The following is a 21,701-nucleotide window of genomic DNA, read 5'->3' on the forward strand; positions in this document are numbered from 1 at the left end:
GCTCAGAGAACACATATTGATGATGGATCTTTAGCGCCTCGGAAACATATCCGGCAAAGGAAAGTTACTAACGAGTAAACGAAAAATTGGTACTTTTGCCACTGTGGCTGTGTTAGTTCGTGTCAAATCGCAAGAGAAAGCCAGAGTAATGTTCTGCATCGCCATAAATATCATCCTTACCATATCAGTCTCCACCAAGAATTAACTGATACGGATTGTATATGTCGCAATGAATTCTGCCGATGGGCTCAACTTCAGATTCAGAGGGATGACACATTTATTAATTTTATTTTATTTACTGACCCTTGCCGCAGTGGTAACATCGATTCCCGTCAGATCACCGAAGTTAAGCGCTGTCTGGCTGGGCTAGCACTTGGATGGGTCACCCAGCCCTTGTGAGTCAAACTGAGGAGCTACTTGATCGAGAAGTAGCAGCTTCGGTCTCGTAAACTGACATACGGTCGGGACAGCGGTGTGCTGACCACGTGCCCCTCCACGTCCGCATCCAGTGACGTCTGTAGGCTGAGGATGACACAGCGGCCGGTCAGTACCGTTGGGCATTCATGGCCTGTTTGGACGGAGTTTAGTTTTGTATTTACTGACGAGGCTACATTCACGAACAATGGAAAAGTTAATTTGCATAACATACATTATTGAGCAACTGAAAATCCATGTTGGCTACGGCAAGTTGCACACCAAAAACCGTGGTCGTTGATGTATGTTGTGGGATCCTGGAGGAACGAATTATAGGCCCCTATTTCATCGAAGGGAATCTTAATGGTAGGAAGTACACGACATTCTTGCAAGAAACATTAGGTCTGTTACTGGAAGAAATACCTTTGGGAACATGGAACAGAATGTGGTATCAACACGATGGGCGTCCGGCACATTTTTCGCTGATGGCTAGAAATGAGTTGCAGAGACAATTCCCAAATCGTTGGATTGGACGTGGAGGAGATGTGTCGTGATCGACTCGTTCGCCAGACTTAACGCCTCTCATTTTTTTCTTGTGGGGATTCGTAAAAGACATTGTTTATAAAGACGTTCCAACTACACCTTGAAGATATGCGAGAGGGAATTGTCGGAGTATGTGGTTCGATAAGTGCCGATGTGATAAGGAATACCACTCAATCCATGATAAGAAGATTGCAGCCCTTCATTGATGTCACTGGTCATCACTTCGAACACCTTCTGTAAATGGACGTTCATGCCTCCTTTTTGACCTTCGTTGACCGTCAAAGATCTTACTGTTACACATCATTGAATTCGTCTCGATAGCCGCATAGTAATTTAGAAACACCGTGTATTTTACATTTGCAACGGCCTTATCGACGATACGGCAGCTGTGGGTGGCTTATTCCATTTATTGCTGTCGAGTGCGTTGGCTGTCTATGCGGAGCTGATGTTCATCTTAGCCGTGTCATCCTGGACGATGTCTCGCTACCTCATTCTGCGTCTTCCTCTCCATTTTGTACCCACTATTGTCCTAGAGAATCTGTTGTAGATGGTCTGTTCTCTGACATTCTGTCCATGTGACCTTTCCGTGACGGCGCGTTCGACGCTCTTTGCCGTCCGAGACTGATGAGAACCTTCATAGCTGGTTGCTGAAACAGGACTCGGTCCCACATCTTGCTGCACCGTCGTCTGTCCCCATTTCTCCTTGCTCCAACACTTAGTCACAACAAAAGTTCACCTTTCATCCTTCAGCAAACAAGACATGTCGCGGTTTGATTCGGTTTCACACAACACAGACATTTTAGTCAACGCTGAACATCACAGACATGTTATATTGTACGTGTGTTCATCTGCGCGTCAAGTGTGGCCCCATATTCTACAGTCGGAAACATAAAAAGCAATTATTTACGCAAGGAAACAGTCAAATATTAGGTTGATAAACATGTCCACTTCTGGAGTTGGCATCATCTATGGAGTGCGACGCAGCAGACTTTTTTAATGTCTCTCTGCAGACACGAGGACTGTCTTGGTTCAATCCTAGGCTGTTACGCCAGTTCTGCCGACCAATTACAGGGTGGTTTTGGGAGCTTTCCCACATTCGTACAGTTGAAATTTGTTCTGTTAACATGACAGGGCGTGAGGTATTGTAAGTAAACAAAGTTTTATAAATGGAATAAAAATTGCGTAGATGATTTTTTAAAGTTTATTTCTGGTTCCTCCACTGTGAAACGAGAGTTTTTTTTTAAATTTTTGCTGGTGTCTGGCAAGATTTTTCTTTGTAGTTCTCATTCTCTGTTTTATTTCCGAATTTTAATTGTTAAAGTCCAGCTAACATGATCAGTATCCGAACGGAAACATAATATGCGAATATTTCTTAGCTGTTGGATATGCTCGGTTTAATCACACGAGGATGTAATTTCATATGAGTTACTAATAAAGACGTCGAAAACATATTAATAATACACTGAAGAGCAAAAGAAACTGGTACACCTGCCTAACATCGTGTAGGTCCCCGCGAGGGCGCAGAAGTGCCGCAACACGACGTGGCATGGACTCCACTAATGCCTGAAGTAGTACTGGAGGGAATTGACACCATGAATACTGCAGGTCTGTGCATAAATCTGTAACAGTGCGAGGGGGTGGAGATCTCTTCTGAACAGACATGCTCAATAGTATTAATGTCTGGGGAGTTTAGTGGCCAGCGGAAGTGTTTAAGCTCAGAAGAGTGTTACTGAAGCCACTCTGTAGCAGTTCGGGACGTGTGGGGTGTCGCACTGTCCTGTTGGAATTGCCTTTGTCCGTCGGAGTGCGCAATGGACATGAATAGATGCAGGTGATCAGATAGGATGCTTACGTACGTGTTATCAGTCAGAGTCGTATTTAGATGTATCAGTTGTTCCATATCACTCCAACTGCACACGTTCCACACCATTACAGAGCCAACACCAGCTTGAAAAGTCCCCTGCTGACATGCACGGGCCGTAGATTCATGGGGTTGTCTCCATAACAGTCCATGTCCATCTGCTCGATACAGTTTGAAGCGTGACTCGTCCGACCAGGCAACATGTTTCCAGTCATCAACAGTCCAATGTCGGTGTTAATGGGCCCAGGCGAGGCGTAAAGCTTTGTGTCGTGCAGTCATCAAGGGTAGACGAGTGGCCCTTCGACTAAGAAAGCCCATATCGATTATGTTTCGTTGAATGGTTCGCACGCTGACACTTGTAGATGGCCCAGCATTGAAATCTTCAGCAATTTGCAGAAGGGTTGCACTTCTGTCACGTTCAACAATTCTCTTCAGTCGTTGTTGGTCCCGTTCTTACAGCATCTTTTTCCGACCATCGCGACGTCGGAGATTTTATGTTTTACCATATTCCTGATATTCACGGTACACTCGTGAAATGGTCGTACGGGAAAATTCCCACTAAATCGCTACCTCGGAGATGCTGTGTCCCATCGATCCTGCGCCGACTATGACACCACTATCAGACTCAGTTAAATCTTGATAGCGTGGCAGCAGTAACCGATCTAACAACTGCACCAGGAACTTGTTGACTTATATAGGCGTTGCCGACCGCAGAGCCGTATTCTGCCTTTTTACATATCTCTGTATTTGTTTCTTTGGCGATTCAGTGTATAAATATATGTTATTTACATATTTTGATCAAATATAATTACCTTTTAGCCGGCCACTGTGACCGAGCGGTTCTAGGCGCTTCAGTACGGAACCACGCGGCTGCTACGGTCGCAGGTTCGAATCCTGCCTCGGGTATGGATGTGTCTGATGTCCTTAGGTTAGTTAGGTTTACGTAGTTCTGAGTCTAGGGAACTGATGACCTCAGATGTTAAGTCCCATAGTGCTTAGAGGTATTTGAACCATTTTTGGAACTTACCTTTTACGTAATTTATTATATGAATTATCTGAGACAACGAAAATGGACAAGGACTACGGATAGGTGGCGCTCGATGGGAATGTGGATCGGCCGTGAGGCGTGCCGAGAGATAGTCGTACAGCTGTGATAACGCTGTGTCCCGGAGGGCGCAGTGGTTAACGCACCTGCCTAGTGAGCAGGAGATCCCGAATTCGAATCCCGGTCCGATACACATTGTCACTCGTCGCCGCTTATAAAGCGGAATGTCTCGGTGCAGCTGACAGCAGTGATCCCTTTCCTTTCCTTTCCTTTCCTTTCCTTTCCTTTCCTTTCCTTTCCTTTCCTTTCCTTTCCTTTCCTTTCCTTTCCTTTCCTTTCCTTTCCTTTCCTTTCCTTTCCTTTCCTTTCCTTCCCCTCTCCTCCTTCAGTTCACGTGTAAAGTAATTTATCTCCAAAAATATATTGAGCGGATAATTATCAATTGTGAAAGACACAAAACGTTCAGTGTACTTCTTATAAAATTTAGTTCTTGGGGCACTATACATCTTCAAATGCATCGAATCAGTTGTATTGTATTGTATTGTATTGTATTGTATTGTATGTTAACCGGGTACCTAGAAACGACGGAGAGGCTTCGTCCCCGCTGCAGCCGCAATGGTCCACAACCCCACGATGACTACCGCAGTCCATCCCTCCGCCGCCCCACACCGAACCCAGGATTATTGTGCGGTTCGGCCCCCGGTGGACCCCCAAGGGAACGTCTCACAGCAGACGAGTGTAACCCCTATGTTTGCGTGATAGAGTAATGGTGGTGTACGCGTACGTGGAGAACTTGTTTTGCGCATCAATCGCCGACATAGTGTAGCTGAGGCGGAATAAGGGGAACCAGCCCACATTCGTCGAGGTAGATGGAAAACCACCTAAAAACCATCCACAGACTGGCCGGCTCAACGGACCTCGACACAAGTCCGACGGGCGGGTTCGTGCCGGGGACCAGGCGCTCCTTCCCACTCCGGAAAGACATGCGTTAGACCGCTCGGCTAATCGAATCAGTTACATCAAAAACGCAACTTTGCAATGCTGCCCTCTCTTGGCCACATGCCTGCGGACGCCCAGAGGCAGTGGGAATGTACTGGACGCCACGTGGCTGCATAGCAGACCTACCCGCTCTGGGTTGTCTTGACTCAGCTACGGTACTGCAGGGACTTCTAGTGACAGGTTGCCGGTATTTGAACGGGACGACGATTTCTCTTTCGCGATATTAAAGACGAAATTGGTCCGTCGCGGTAGCTGCTCAGTCAGCGCTGCGGATTGCCAAGCTGAGAGGCCCGAGTTCTATTCCCGGGTGGGTCGGAGATTTTCTCTGCTCGGGGACTGGATGCTGTGTCGTCCTTAGGTTCGTATCATCATGGCAAACAGTTGATACAGTTGTGAATAGAGAAATACGTAACTTGGACAGTAAAAGTAAAAAGTGCGCTTGTTCGGATTATGCAGGGTGTATCAAAGAGAATCATCCGATTTGGCACGTCTATATTTCTGAAACTAATAAACATATTCAATGAATTTTGCTTTTGATGGACAGGAAACTCAAACAGTTTTTTTTCATACCTTTTCTTCGGTGTTCAACATGCCTCCCTTGAGATGCACGGCGTATGTCAGTGCGGTATTCAAATTGTTCCCACACTGTAGCGAGTATGTCTTGACTTACAGCTTCCACAGCATCTGTTATGCGATGTCTCAGTTCATTCATTGTTGTTGGTAACGGAGGCACATAAACAGAGTGTTTTATAAGCCCCCACACGAAATAATCACATAAAAGTCACGTCCGGTGACCTTGGAGGCCAGTAATGTAAGGGGGAATCATTTGGTCCAGTGCGACCGATCCAGCTTTCAGTAATCATTTGATTTAAAAATTCCCGCACTTACAGATGACAGTGTGTCTGTGCCCCATACTGTTGGTCAATGAAGTCGTTCAATTCAGTCTCCAACTGTGGGAAAAGGAAGTTCTCAAACATATCGAGATATGTACTTCCTGTAACAGTGTTCCTGGCAAAGAAGTTTGGACCATATACCTTTTCTCGTGAAACTGCACAAAACACATTAAATTTTGCAGAGTCCCTCTCATGTTGTACGACTTCATGTGATTGTTCCCTACCCCATATTCTGATATTATGACATTTCACCTTTCCGTTTAAATGGAATGTTGCCTTGTCACTAAACACCAAGTGTGGAAGAAAACTGTCATCCTCCAGCTTGCCAAGAACGAAATTACAGATCTCCACACTTTGTTCTTTGTCACCTTCATGAAGGGCTTGCAGTAGCTGGATTTTGTATGGTTTCACATCTAAACGTCGACGCAACACAGCCAGACGACATCGGGGGCGTGTTGAGCCGCACGCCGAACTGATTTCTGAGGACTCCGTGTGAAACTATGGCGTATGTGTTCGACGTCTGTTTCAGACACTCAGGGACGGGCCGGCGATTTGCCTTCAACACAATCAACCTGTTTCTCAGAGTTATTCATGCCATCGTCTAGTGCTCTGTGATGTAGGAGGATGCACACCACACCTAGTACGAAAGTCACGCTGTACAGTTTGTAAGTAGGCTGTTTAGGTTTTTATGTTGGTAACGTGACGTAGCGCTCTGTATGAAAATCACTGACGGTGCTGTGTGCAGTCTGTGGCTGGTTTGCATTGTTGGAATATTCTAGTGTCGGGCAGTTGGATGTGAACAGCGCGTAGCGTTGCACAGTTGGAGGTGAGCCGCCAGTAATGGTGGATGTGGGGAGTGAGATGGCGGAGTTTTGAGAGCGGATGATCTGGACGTGTGTCCATCAGAGAGAGTAAATTTGTAAGACTGGCTGTCATGAACTGATATATATATATATATATATATATATATATATATATATATATATATATATATATATATATATATATATAATGACTTTTGAACACTATTAAGGTAAATACATTGTTTGTTCTCTATCAAAATCTTTCATTTGATAACTATGCCTATCAGTAGTTAGTGCCTTCAGTAGTTAGACTCTTTCTATTCAGCTGGCAGTGTTGGCGCACGCTGTATTGCAGTAGTTTGAGTAACGAAGATTTTTGTGAGGTAAGTGATTCATGAAAGGTATAGGTTATTGTTAGTCAGGGCCATTCTTTTGTAGGGATTTTTGAAAGTCAGATTGCGTTGCGCTAAAAATATTGTGTGTCACTTTAAGCACAGTCATTTATAATTTTTCTAAGGGGACGTTTCATAAGTTATTACTGACCCGCACTGCGCAAAACGTAGAACACAAAACGCATTCTGTTGTCCCGTCACCATTTTTACTAGAACTGAAGTGGGCGCATGCTGCTGCTACCTAGTGGGAACCACCTAAAACTCGAGAGTTTTCTCTTTCCAACAGTACGTTGTTCACGCACATATCTCAAATAAGAAATAGCTATGATTTTTTAAAATCGAATGATTCTTTTTGATACACTCTCTACTGTATTATGTGCTGTACTTTCACGTACATCCACAGAGTGTACTGTTCTCCCAGTAAAAGGGCGACTTTTCTGCCTGGGACCGTCTCAGAACTGCTGTGTAGAGCAGCCCCGTCGAAACGGCCAAGGAGCTGCAGAGGTGAATTGTACTGCGTCAAGATTTACTTCAGAAACCGAGAGTGTTCGATAAAACTCGTAATTCTCTACAGAAGCAAGTGGATATTGCAGCCAAATGCGAAGACAGAACGTAAACACCGTCTTTAATAGGTACATATAAGTATAGAATGAAATGTAACGCCTAAAGTGCTGAAGCAGTATTACATTTCTTGTTAAGATAGGACGTGGGTAGAATTTGAGTCCTGTTAGAGGCTTGAATAAAATGTTATCGGGCCTCCAGCTGCGCTAAATGATTAAAATGCCACGAGCCTTCGACCAAGTATTCCTTGGCCGTTGTCAAGTGGTATGACTGCCAATCGGCTGCCGATGCGCCACTTATATACTGTACCTGCATGCTGTGACGTCACTGGTGCTCACGGCATCGTCATATATGGGCATCCGCTGACTCGGCGTCCGATGCGCCCACCTTCAACTGTGCCATCGCTAGATTCCACGCTGCGCTGAGCTGCAGTTCATCGTCTGTATTAAAGGTGTTATCGGTGATTTTTATTCGGATGGCTTCTTTAATTACGATTAGACGGGTGATGGGAAGCCCGTTTGCTCCAGCTGTTGCAAACTTATTTATGGAGGGTTTTCAGGACATTGCCTTAGACACGGCCCCGTTAAGCCTGGTTGTTCTTTCGATACATTGACGACACATTTGTAATTTTGCCCCACGTACGTGAAAAGCTTGACGAGTTTTTGCAACATTTCAACAGCATTGACACTAACATACAGTTCACCATGGAGATAGAAAAAGACAACGCATTGCCCTTCACCGTCCGCCGCAATCTAAACTGGTACCTTGGCCACAGCGTGTACAAAAAAGCTAACTCCGATCTCACCTTGGACGCCATCGGACACCATCACCCAACACAGAAGCGCCCTGTGTTACAAACAGCGGTACATCGTGGAAGAACGATATCAGATACCGATAACCTGCCCCACGAGCTGAACCACCTACGCAGGTTCTTTAGGAACAGCGGCTGCAGTGTTCACCAAATAAATGAAGTGATCTCAAGCAAGACCCACAGCAAGACTGTCTACGAGGAGACGGAGTAGAAACTTGCATTTTTGGTCTCGTTCTGTGGCTCCGTGTGGGGCAAGATAAGTCGCCTCCTTAAAATACACAAAATAAAATCGATTTTGAGGCGCCCGTCAAAAATCTGACAGTTGCTGAGACCAGTTAAAGGCGCAGGAGGTCTCAGTACACCTGGGGTGTACAAGATACCTTGCGAGTGTCGGACAAACAGTGTGGCCTGCAGAACAACGCAGCAAGACCATGAGACGTTTTATCGCCTAATACACCCCAAAAACCCGTTTTAACCTAGTATGCTCTATAAAACAGTCACTGGATCAAATATGACGAAACCACAGTCGTGGCTCGCACTAACACAGCTTCTGGAGCTGTGTAATTAAAGAAGACATAGAAATAAAAATTCACCGATAGCATCCTAAATAGAGACGACGGACTGCAGGTGAGCACGGCGTGAGCTCTGGCTGTCGTGCGCTTGAAGCGGGCGCATCGAACTTCGAGTCATCGTATGCCCGGATAAGGCGATGGTGTGAGCACCAGTGACGTCACAGCCGGCAGACAGAATAATGTACCAGCAGCAACCCAGCACTCGTTCCAATTGACAATGGCCTGGGAGAAATTGCTCGAAAGCTCACGGTATTTTAACCACTTGACGCCGCTGCAGACCGACAACAGTTTATTCAGTGTTACCACCGTAGGACTCTGCATTCTTGCAGATGGGGGCTTAATCGAAAAGTTTACATTTCAAATACATTTATACTGATTATTTCGTAGTGAAGTCAGTGGCAACCACAAAATCGCAATTATCTCGCAATAGGCTAGTTTTGGAGCCATTTTTCTGGGAAGTTTTTGGTTCTATTATCGTGTTCTTTCACCCGCGACACCTTCCTCTTTTAATTATGATACAATTACGTACACTCAGGGACACTGAAACTAGCGCACGCAGAGGGAAGAAAATTGTTTTTTGTTTGATTCATCTGTCTTCTGACTGGTTTGATGCGCCTGTGCCAACCTCTTCATCTCAGAGTGGCACATGCAACCTACATACTCTATTATTTGCTGGATGTATTCCAGTTTCTGTCTTCCTCTACAGTTTTTACCCTCTACAGCTCCCACTTGTATCATGGAAGTCATTCCCTGATGTCAAACAGATGTCCTATCATCGTATCTCTTCTCCTTGTCAGTGTTTTCCACATATTCCTTTCCTCTCCGATTCTGCACAGAACCTCCTCATTCCTTATCTTATCAGTCCACCTAATTTTCAACATTCGTCTGTAGCACCACATCTGTTTTGGTGGTCGAGCGGTTCTAGGCGCTTCAGTCCGGAACCAAGAGGCTGCTTTGGTTGCAGGTTCGAATCCTGCGTCGGGCATGGATGTGTGTGATGTCCGTAGGTTAGTTAGGTTTACGTAGTTCTAAGTCTAGGGGACTGATGACCTCAGATGTTAAGTCTCTTAGTGCTTAGAGCCATTTGAACCATTTGGATCTTCTTTTCTGCTTTTCCCACAATCTATGTTTCACTGCCCACTGTGGTCCAAACGTACATTCACAGAAATTTCCTCCTCAAATTAAGACCTATGTGTGATACTAGTAGACTTCTCTTGACGAGGAATGCCCTTTTTGCCAGTGCTAGTCTGCTTTTAATGTCCTCCGTGCTCCACCCTTGGTTCTATCGCTGCCTAGGTAGTACAACTCCTTAAGTTTATCTACTTCGTGACCATCAATCCTGATGTTCAGTTCCTCGCTGTTCACATTTCTGCTACTTCTCATTACTTTCGTCTTTCTTCGATTTACTCTAAAACCTTATTCTGTTCATTCCATTTAGCAATCATGTAATTCTTCTTCCCTTTCACTGACGACAGCAATGTCATCAGCGAGTCGTATCACTAATATCCTTCCACCTTGAATTTTAATTCCATGTCTTACATCCTTTTAAATCCGAGCATTTCGTTCTTGGTTGTCCACTCTCATTATTCCCTCTTGGCTCTTGTACATATTGAATATTATCCATCTCTCCCTATAGCTTACCCCAATTTTTCTCAGAATTTCGAACATCTCACACCATTTTACCAGGTCGACAAATGCCATGAACATGTCTTGATTTTTCTTTAGTCTTGCTTCCATTATCAACTGCAGCGTCACAATTGCCTCTCTGGTGCCTTTACCTTTCGTAAAGCTAAACTGACCGTCATCTAACATATCCTCAATCACAGTCACTTTCTTTTTTTTCTTCTTTATTGTGATTTCATTCCCCTGCCCCATATATGCAGGGGAGGTCTGTCAGCGGCACAATACGCCGCTCTTCAGCCGAGTGACACTACAACTAAAACAAGAATAAAATGATACATACATAAGGAGATAGAAAAGGGGAACATAAACCAGAGTAAGGGGAGAAAATTGAGGTAAAATATACACTGACATGGAGACGTTCATGGGGGACAGTTAAAAAAGTCATCAGAAAGTTAAAAAAAAACATAGTTGGCGATTCTTAAAACACAGAGAAGACACTGAATGCGCAGGCACAGGTTAAAAGTCGGCCACAGTAGTAAAAACACTCTGGAACAACACACTTAAAACCCACTTGGAGCACACACGACGAAAAATAAAACTGCCAGGTGGGATCTGCCAAGGGAAAAGGTCAGAGAGGATGGAAAAGGAGGGGAGAGCATGGGGCAGCTGGGGAAGCGGCGGGATGAAGAGAGGAGGGGCATCAGTGGGTTCACGAAGAGGCAGGAGACACGTGGGGCGGGAGAGGAAGAGGGAAGACAGGGCAGGAGGGAGCGCAGAGACACTGAAAGGAGGCACAAGACATGGAGGGGGAGTAGGAGGTGGAAGCCGCTCAGGAGGAGGGAGGGGGAGGAGAGGGAGCCCTGAGGAGGAGGCAGGAAGATGGGGTTAGAGTTGGTAGGAAGGGTAGATTTCAGGCCGAAGCTCATCATCCGGGAGGGGTAGACGGCGGAAGTGGTGTTGGGAAAGGAGATGGAGGGTGTGGAGATGGAGAGAGGGTGGGACACAACGGTAAAGGCGCGGCAGGTGGTTGGGGGTGGAGAGAATGGGAGAAACCAGGGGGTGAGGGGGATCAAGGCGGCGGACAATATATAGTGTGCAGATGTGTTCAAGGAAAAGGAGAAGGTGGGGGAAGGTTGGTTCAAATGGCTCTGAGCACTATGGGACTCAACTGCCGTGGTCATTAGTCCCCTAGAACTTAGAACTAGTTAAACCTAACTAACCTAAGGACATCACAAAAATCCAGGCCCGAGGCAGGATTCGAACCTGCGACCGTAGCGGTCTTGCGGCTCCAGACTGCAGCGCCTTTAACCACACGGCCACTTCGGCCGGCGGTGGGGGAAGGGGATGAGGTCGTAGAGGATGAGCGTGGGGGACGGAAGGCGGATGTGGAAGGCGAGGCGGAGCGCATGGCGTTCGAGGATTTGGAGGGCTTTATAGAACCGGGGAGGGGCGGAAATCCAAGCGACGCTGGCATAACAGAGGATGGGACGGATCAAGGATTTGTAGGTGTGAAGAATGGTGGAAGGATGCAGACCCCACGTCCGGCCGGACTGGAGTTTCAGGAGGCAGAGTCTGCTGTGAGCTTTGTTTTGGATGGTAAGGAGATGAGGAGTCCAGGTGAGGTGGCGGTCGAGTGTGAGGCCAAGGTATTTGAGGGTAGGAGTGAGGTGGATAGGACGGCCATAAATGGTGAGGTAGAAATCATGAAGGCGGAAGGAGCGGGTGGTGCGGCCTATGGTGATCGCCTGGGTCTTGGAAGGATCAATCACACTCACGATCAGAAACGTACAAACGCGAAACTTTGCTAATAATTACAGTGAGATCCGATGTGAAAAAGATCCAAGACTGGTGCCAATGCGCATGCCCACAAACGCTGCAGCGGCGCTTCAATCAGGCAGTGGGCCATATTTAAACGGCAGGTCGTGTGCGAGTCATAATTGTGACGATCACTATCCGACTCTAGGAGGAGAGTTAGTAAGCGCAGAAAGCCCGAAGTGTTCCGTCGGACGACGTTGGGAGCAGTGGACACGAGATGTCAGCAGTGTGCGAAGTACCGGGCCTGGAGCCACTAGGAAGATGACGAGATGCCAGGATCGAAGGAGCGTGAGGTAAGCGATTGGGGACACTACAGTGGCTCGCTCCACGATACAAGCAGATGTAGGGGTGCCGGATGTTCCATAAACCATTTCCAGACGCCTTGCGGATGCGAATTTGCAATCCAGGCGCCCTTGTGGCGTACTGCCGTTAACACCGAGACATCGTAGATTCCGTCTACAGTGATGCGAAGCCAAAACGACCGGGACTGCTACAGATCTACATCTACATCCATATAGACACTCCGCAAGCCGTCGTATGGCACGTGGAGGACGGCATCCTGTACCATTACTTGTCATTTCCTTTCCTGTTGCACTCGCAAATAGAGCGAGGGAAAAACGACTGCCTGTATACCTCCGTATGACCCCTAATTTCTCGCACCTTATCTTCGTGGTCTTAACGCGCAATGTATGCTGGCAAAACATCGTGTTTAGTGATGAATCCAGATTCCTTTTGGGGACGGATGATAACCGCACACGAATGTGAAGACAACCTGGTAAATGGTACAATTCTGCTCATGCTGTCGCGCTCACACTGCACACTCTAACAATACCACCACTTGCAAAGTAGCTTAGAAATCAGATTAATAATCTATCTACATCTACATCTACATTTATACTCCGCAAGCCACCCAACGGTGTGTGGCGGAGGGCACTTTACGTGTCACTGTCATTACCTCCCTTTTCTGTTCCAGTCGGTTATGGTTCGCGGGAAGAACGACTGTCTGAAAGTCTCCGTGCGCGCTCGAATCTCTCTAATTTTACATTTGTGATCTCCTCGGGAGGTATAAGTAGGGGGAAGCAATATATTCGATACCTCATCCAGAAACGCACCCTCTCGAAACCTGGCGAGGAAGCTACACCGCGATGCAGAGCGCCTCGCTTGGAGAGTCTGCCACTTGAATTTGCTAAACATCTCCGTAACGCTATCACGGTTACCAAATAACCCTGTGAAGAAACGCGCCGCTCTTCTTTGGATCTTCTCTATCTCTTCAGTCAACCCGATCTGGTACGGATCCCACACTGATGAGCAATACTGAAGTATAGGTGGAACGAGTGTTTTGTAAGCCACCTCCTTTGTTGATGGACTACATTTTCTAAGGACTCTCCCAATGAATCTCAACCTGGTACCCGCCTTACCAACAATTAATTTTATATGATCATTCCACTTCAAATCGTTCCGCACGCATACGCCCAGATATTTTACAGAAGTAACTGCACCAAGTGCCTATCCGCTGCAGATCTTCCTGCATATCGCTACAATTTTCTAATGCTGTAACTTCTCTGTATACTACAGCATCATCCGCGAAAAGCCGCATGGAACTTCCGACACTATCTACTAGGTCATTTATATATATTGTCAAAAGCAATGGTCCCATAACACTCCCCAGTGGCACGTCAGAAGTTACTTTAACGTCTGTAGACGTCTCTCCATTGAGAACAACATGCTGTGTTCTGTTTGCTAAAAACTCTTCAAGCCACACAGCTGGTCTGATATTCCGTAGGCACTTACCTTGTTTATCAGGCGACCGTGCGGAACTGTATCGAAAGCCTTCCGGAAGTCAAGGAAAATGGCATCTACGTGGGAGCCTGTATCTAATATTTTCAGGGTCTCATGAACAAATAAAGCGAGTTGGGTCTCACACGATCGCTGTTTCCGGAATCCATGTTGATTCCTACAGAGTAGATTCTGGGTTTCCAAAAACGACATGATACTCGAGCAAAAAAATGTTCTAAAATTCTACAACAGATCGACGTCAGAGATATAGGTCTATGGTTTTGCGCATCTGCTCTACGACCCTTCTTGAAGACTGGGACTACCTGTGCTCTTTTCCAATCATTTGGAACCTTCCGTTCCTCTAGAGACTTGCGGTACACGGCTGTCAGAATGGGGGCAAGTTCTTTCGCGTAATCTGTGCAGAATCGAATTGGTATCCCGTCAGGTCCAGTGGACTTTCCTCTGTTGAGTGATTCCAGTTGCTTTTCTATCCCTTGGACACTTATTTCGATGTCAGCCATTTTTTCGTTTGTGCGAGGATTTAGAGAAGGAACTGGAGTGCGGTCTTCCTCTGTGAAACAGCTCTGGAAAAAGGTGTTCAGTATTTCAGCTTTACGCGTTTCAATGCCATCTTCATCCCGGAGTGTCTGGATATGCTGTTTCGAGCCACTTACTGATTTAACGTAAGACCAGAACTTCCTAGGATTTTCTGTCAAGTCGGTACATAGAATTTCCCTTTCGAATTCACTGAACGCTTCACGCATAGCCCTCCTTACGCTAACTTTGACATCGTTTAGCTTCTGTTTGTCTGAGAGGTTTTGGCTACGTTTAAACTTGGAGTAAAGATCTCTTTGCTTTCGCAGTAGTTTCCTAACTTTGTTGTTGAACCACGGTGGGTTTTTCCCGTCCCTCACAGTTTTACTCGTCACGTACCTGTCTAAAACGCATTTTACGTTTGCCTTGAACTTTTTCCATAAACACTCAACATTGTCAGTGTCGGAACAGAAATTTTCGTTTTGATCTGTTAGGTAGTCTGAAATCTGCCTTCTATTACTCTTGCTAAACAGATAAACCTTCCTCCCTTTTTTTATATTCCTATTAACTTCCATATTCAGGGATGCTGCAACGGCCTTATGATCACTGATTCCCTGTTCTGCACTTACGGAGTCGAAAAGTTCGGGTCTGTTTGTTATCAGTAGGTCCAAGATGTTATCTCCACGAGTCGGTTCTCTGTTTAATTGCTCGAGGTAATTTTCGGATAGTGCACTCAGTATAATATCACTCGATGCTCTGTCCCTACCACCCGTCCTAAACATCTGAGTGTCCCAGTCTATATCTGGTAAATTGAAATCTCCACCTAAGATTATAACATGCTGAGAAAATTTATGTGAAATGTATTCCAAATTTTCTCTCAGTTGTTCTGCCACTAATGCTGCTTAGTCGGGAGGTCGGTAAAAGGATCCAATTATTAACCTAGCTCGGTTGTTGAGTGTAACCTCCACCCATAATAATTCACAGGAACTATCCACTTCTACTTCACTACAGGATAAACTACTACTAACAGCGACAAACACGCCACCACCGGTTGCATGCAATCTATCCTTTCTAAACACCGTCTGTGCCTTTGTAAAAATTTCGGCAGAATTTATCTCTGGCTTCAGCCAGCTTTCTGTACCTATAACGATTTCAGCTTCGGTGCTTTCTATCAGCGCTTGAAGTTCCGGTACTTTACCAATGCAGCTTCGACAGTTTACAATTATATTACCGATTGCTGCTAATGTTGTTCACGCAGCATTATGTTCGCTTTATCGGGCAACAACAAAGTTGTTGACTGTGGATGGCACCGTCAGAATGGAAATAATGAAATCACGGTAAAAAAAGTCATTTATTTTGGCACTTATCTTGAATGGATTCCCACGTATATGTCGTCGAAGTTGTTGTGGCTCATCTTGTTGATTCTAGGGTGATTCCACTTTGACTGCTAGAAGGTCCAGATCTGTATTTTAGCAATATATGAAGACCTAACAATTTTTTTTTCAGGAAATTCTTAATGATCAAACAATCCCAGATCAGAAAAATGGTATGGTAGAAATAATTTTTGACTCGGTGTTCACGATCCACATTTTTATTAAACTTCTTGTAAATTCACATATACTTCTTCTTAATTGTCACATCATCAAGAAAACAGTTTTGTATCAATCTTCGTATATTTAATTTCCACTTTAACCATACACAAGACTTGACTGTTCTTTTACAAAGCGAAATAACAACTTAACTTCTGAAAAGTGAAACAAAGACTGCTCTGTGCGCATTCGCGCCATAACTGTTACAAGGAAGTCAAAGATTATGACAGTTTCACAGAAATGAATACACACAAGAACCATATCACTATAATATATCGATACATCGGAGTACCTATACATTAATAAAACCAAATGTGAATATTGTCACAAAAATGTCTGTTACTTCGCAGAAAAGTAGTACGATATTACTGGTATCGAGAACTGGGGTTAGAGTGCCGTAATGGTCACGTAAATAAAGAACCATTACAACACGCAGCCACCATAATGGTCTGGGGGGCCATAGCCTACAATAGCCGGTCACCTCTAATTGGGATACTTGGAACACTAACGGGCTAGCGTTATGTTGATGACATTCTTCGACCCCATGTGGGACCTTACCTTCATGATCAACCAGGGGCGTTTTCCCACCAAGATAACGTTCGTCCGCAGAAAGCTTGAGTTGCTTAATACTTACTACGTCCAAGACTTCGATGGCCCCCCTGCCACCAAGATTCGTCCTCTATAGCGCGTGTGTGGGACCAACTGCAACGTCAGATGCCGCTGTGTCATTCTGTACATGATATGGGGATGGCTGTTCAAGATTTGTGGGCCGACCTGCCTCAGGACAACATCAGTCGTCTAATGAACTCGATGCCGGACCATGTTGCGGTATGGTTTGCACTAAAAGGTGGTCCAACACGTTATTTATGTTGCACTGTGTTAGTCTACTAGTACTCACTGTATTTGTTTACAAGTCTCAAGTCTTGGTTTTGGAATCAAACGAATCTCTCACCTTCATCAATACTTTAATAAATTTCACTTCGACCCGATGCTCCCCTCTTGGTGCGCTATTTTCAATGTTCCTTATTGTATCTCGTGATCAGTAACGGGCTTATAACTGTTCAAGGCGATCCTGAATTCAGTCACCAGTCTTCCCTGATATCCCGTAAGCTCATACTTTGTTTACCAAGTGGTAGTACCGAGCTTTATGTAACGCGTTGCAAAAGTCAACGAACAGGGGGCGTTAACCTGGGCGCCATCATCTTCGGCCCTCTGGATCTCATGGACTGACAGAATGAGCAGAGTTTTGGTAAATCTCTGTTTGTCGAACCCATGTAGACATGTTCACATCGACATGGAATATTTTCTGACGCTCTTTTATGTACGGAGACTTTATAAAATCCTTATACTTCGTGGTACTTACAAGGGAAACTCCCATCGCCCCCCCCCCCCCCCCCCCTCAGATTTAGTGGTAAGATGGCCCAGTGGAGAGCCCGTTAAGAACTGAACACAGATCAGGCAGGAAGAAAGTATACTGATGTGTGAAAATAAAGAAAAGAGAAACAGTGAACCGTACAAGGTTAACATGTGCAACATTAAGCGCACTGGAACAGTTATGGCGTCGTGGTTAAGTGGTCAGTGGTATGGACTACTAAGCGGACGAGCCCGGTTCCAAACTTCTGCGTGCCATTTATTATTTTTTTATTTTTTCACAAAATTATGAACTGTCCGTCTGGTCATTGAAATGTTTGTTCTCTTTCTGTACTCTTTGCAGTTGTCACACTATACATTGGTTACAGAATGTGAGTCATGTGGTAAAAATACATTGCCATAACAAGTAAATGTGATGCATAGTGAGAGCAGGCGAGATACCACATAGACGTCTCACAGAAATAGAAACAAGAAATAAACGTGTGTGAACTATGGCTGGCCGGTTCTAGGCGATAGTCTGGAATCGCGCGGCCGCTACGGTCGCAGGTTCGAATCCTGCCTCGGGCATGGATGTGTGTGATGTCCTTAGGTTAGTTAGGTTTAAGTAGTTCTAAGTTCTAGGGGACTGATGACCTCAGATGTTAAGTGCCATAGTGCTTAGAGCCATTTGAACCATTTGATTGTGAAACTGTTGCGTTCATTTGTTGGCGCTTATGTGGCAAACTATTATGTTTACATCATTTCCTTGGGAGTGATCACAGTCATATTCATATGAACACCTAAACAGGGCAAGTAGGCATATCTCAGCCACTCACCAGGCGTACAAATTAGGTGCGTCGATAAGAGATTCCTATCGTATGGCACACCTACTGTCACTAAAGCCGTGTATGGCATACCAGACGTGTTTTCCGTTGGAGGATTCGGTTGATATGTCGTTTTGTCATCAAACGTTTGCGATTCCCATTCGAAAGCCACTTCCTTTCGGCTGCTACGAGAGTAGTTGTGCAGAATCAACTGTCATTATAGGTCCCTACGTTACATCTCGCTGTTGCAAATGGACGATACACCACGACACAAAGTTTGAATACACGTAACAGCGAAAAGCGAAAGAAATTGGGAAGAGAGAGCTTTAAACACAGCTCGCTCGCTTTGCAATCCAACACCGTGACCAGTTAACCACGACGCCATAGCTGTTCTTCCCTGCTGCTCTGTGTTACCCTTCTTGTGCTTGGACGGTTCACTGTTTCTATTTCGTCTCTTCTTCACAGTTCAGCACGCCCTCTTCCTGTTTCGATGCTTGATCTGTGTTCAGTTTTTGACGAACTGCCAGCTGGGCCACCTTACCACCGAATCTGAGGGAGTATGGTGGTCAGTTTTCCTTGTAAGGAAAAGCCGGCTGACGAAAACAGCGATCATAATCTCCAGAATGATCTGAAGCCTCCTCCGCTCGTGTTCAATAGGGGGGAACTCCGAAGCTCCGATACAGAGTTTGCGGAATGTCTAACGTCGGTGTCTCACGAGACAAATGCTGGCCTTTGAGTGTTTAGACGGAGCACGTGGGGCAGGACCGCCGTCACCAGAAATAGCGGCGTCCAGTGGCTGACGAAACCGGGGCGCAACGTCGCCGGCCGCGATCTGCTAGACTCCACTCCGTCTGGGTTGCGTCACCTCGCCAGGACCGGGAGTGCCTTTAAATACGCAGCACCCGTAGCAGTCGCGCGGTTCCGGAATGAAGCGTCTAGAACCGCTCGGTCACAGCGGCCGGCCGGACGGGGTGGCCGAGCGGTTCTAGGCGCTACAGTCTGGAACCGCACGACTGCTACGGTCGCAGGTTCGAATCCTGCCTCGGGCATGGATGTGTGTGATGTCCTTAGGTTAGTTAGGTTTAAGTAGTTCTATGTTCTAGGGGGTTGATGACCTCAGAAGGTAGTCCCATAGTGCTCAGAGCCATTTGAACCATTTGAACCACAGCGGCCAGTAGCTGGTTGCAGGACCGTGTTGTAGTTATTCAGTCTAGCGCAGTATGCACTCAGTTTCCTCATTTTCTTCTGCTCTCCCGATTATTCAATCCATTACTGGAAGATGTGTACAGAAAACTTCTTTCTGTGACTGCTACAGTTAGGGTTAGGTTGTTTTGGGGGAGGAGACCAAACAACGAGATCATCGGTCTCATCTGATTAAGGAAAAATGGGGAAGGAAGTCGGCCGTGCCCTTCAAAAAAAGCATCCCGACATTGGCCTGAAGCAATTTAGGGAAATCACGGAAAACCTAAATCAGAATGGCGGGACGCGGGATTGATCCGTCGTCCTCCCGAATGCGAATCCAGTGTGCTAACCACTGCTCCACCTCGCTCGGTTGTGACTGTTGGAAATTCGATTTATGTTCAAGTATGTTGTCAGTCCCATGTTTGATTATTTCGAGGTTAATAGAGAGTATCAGATCAGTGGTTACTCACGTATCCTCTCCTCGGGCATTCATTTAATTTTCGTACGTAACCTTGATGCACGTCTGCACGACGCCATCTAGGGCACAGTTGTTACTAATATTACCTTTGACAACTCGCCAGACTAGTGTCAAGCTATTGGAAGCTGCTGTGAATGCTTGTGCTGAAAGGGTACTGAAGGTTTGGGTATCAAAGATACCTCAAGTACTGTCCTCTCCTGTGGACACCGTCTCTTCTGCAGGAAATATAAGTCAGAACATTACATCTACATATATAGTTCGCAAGCCACCGTATGGTGCATGGCGGAGTGTTCCCTACACCGCTACAAGTCATTTCCTTTCCTTTTCCGTTCGCAAATAGAGTGAGGGGAAAACGACTATCTATACGCCTCCGTACGAGCCATAATCTCTCTAATCTTATCTTCATGGTCCTTAGGCGAAATGTTCGTCATGCGTCCACATGACTGTGAATGGCGTGTCAGTGCCTGAAGGCTTAATACACCATGCTAAGGAGCTTATTCCGGCAGCCATTGAGGGAACAGTGTGCACCCAACTAAAGATTGCGGCGAACGTTGGAATAAACGATACCCATCGTCTGGGCTCCGAGATCATACTGGCAAAGAGGTACGAAGCTCACAATCTGCAGCATTGTCTCCAGAACAGATCGTGGCCCCTCATTCCTAGTCGAGCGGAAGAACTGAGCCAGAGACTCCGAGGGTTCTTTGAAAAGCTAGCGTGTCAGCCGTTAGACTTGCGTCACAGGGTTGAGAATTCTAGGCCCCCCTGTATACGTGAGGTGTGCATTACACGTCAGCTACCCATTTTGCTGGCTGTGGGTGGGGCGTACACAAGGGTTTCTTAGACTAGGTGACTCTATTGCGCGATAACACGAAACGAGCTGCCCTTCTTTGCACTTTTTCGATGTCCTCCGTCATCCTACCTGGGAAAGGATCCCACACCGAGCAGCAGTATTCAAGCAGACGACGGACAAGTGTAATGCAGGCTGCCTCTTTAGCCGGTTTGTCGCATCTTGTAAGTGTTCTGCCAACAAAGCGTAGTCTTTGTTTCGCCTTCCCCACAATATTATCTATGCGGTCTTTCCAATTTAAGTTTCTCGTAACTGTAATTCCTAGGTATTTAGTCGGATTGACAGCATTTAGATTTGTGAGATTTATCGTATACCCAAAATTTATCGGATTCCTTTTAGTACCCATGTGGATGACCTCGCACTTCTCTTTGTTTAGTGCCACTTGCCACTTTTCACACCAAACAGAAATTCTCTCTAGATCATTTTGTAATTGGAATTGATCGTCTGATGATTATTCTAGACGGTAAATTACAGCGTCACCTGCAAACAATCTAAGGGGCTGCTCAGATTATCACCTATATCATTTATGGAAATCAGGAACAGCAGAGGGCCTATGACACTACCTTGCGGAACGCCAGATATCACTTCTGCCGGCCGCGGTGGTCTCGCGGTTCTAGGCGCTCAGTCCGGAACCGCGCGACTGCTACGGTCGCAGGTTCGAATCCTGCCTCGGGCATGGATGTGTGTGATGTCCTTAGGTTAGTTAGGTTTAAGTAGTTCTAAGTTCTAGGGGACTGATGACCACAGATGTTAAGTCCCATAGTGCTCAGAGCCATTTGAACCAATTTG

At 45.9% G+C, this 21,701-nt stretch overlaps 1 protein-coding gene across 1 annotated transcript in view; it reads left to right on the forward strand.

Annotated features, from left to right (window-relative positions):
* The window catches only part of LOC126251893 (uncharacterized), a 586,892-nt gene that overhangs the window by 9,089 nt on the left and 556,102 nt on the right, over nucleotides 1-21,701 (forward strand). The window lies entirely within an intron of this gene.

Source organism: Schistocerca nitens, chromosome 4, assembly GCF_023898315.1.
Source record: "Schistocerca nitens isolate TAMUIC-IGC-003100 chromosome 4, iqSchNite1.1, whole genome shotgun sequence".
NCBI lineage: Eukaryota > Metazoa > Arthropoda > Insecta > Orthoptera > Acrididae > Schistocerca > Schistocerca nitens.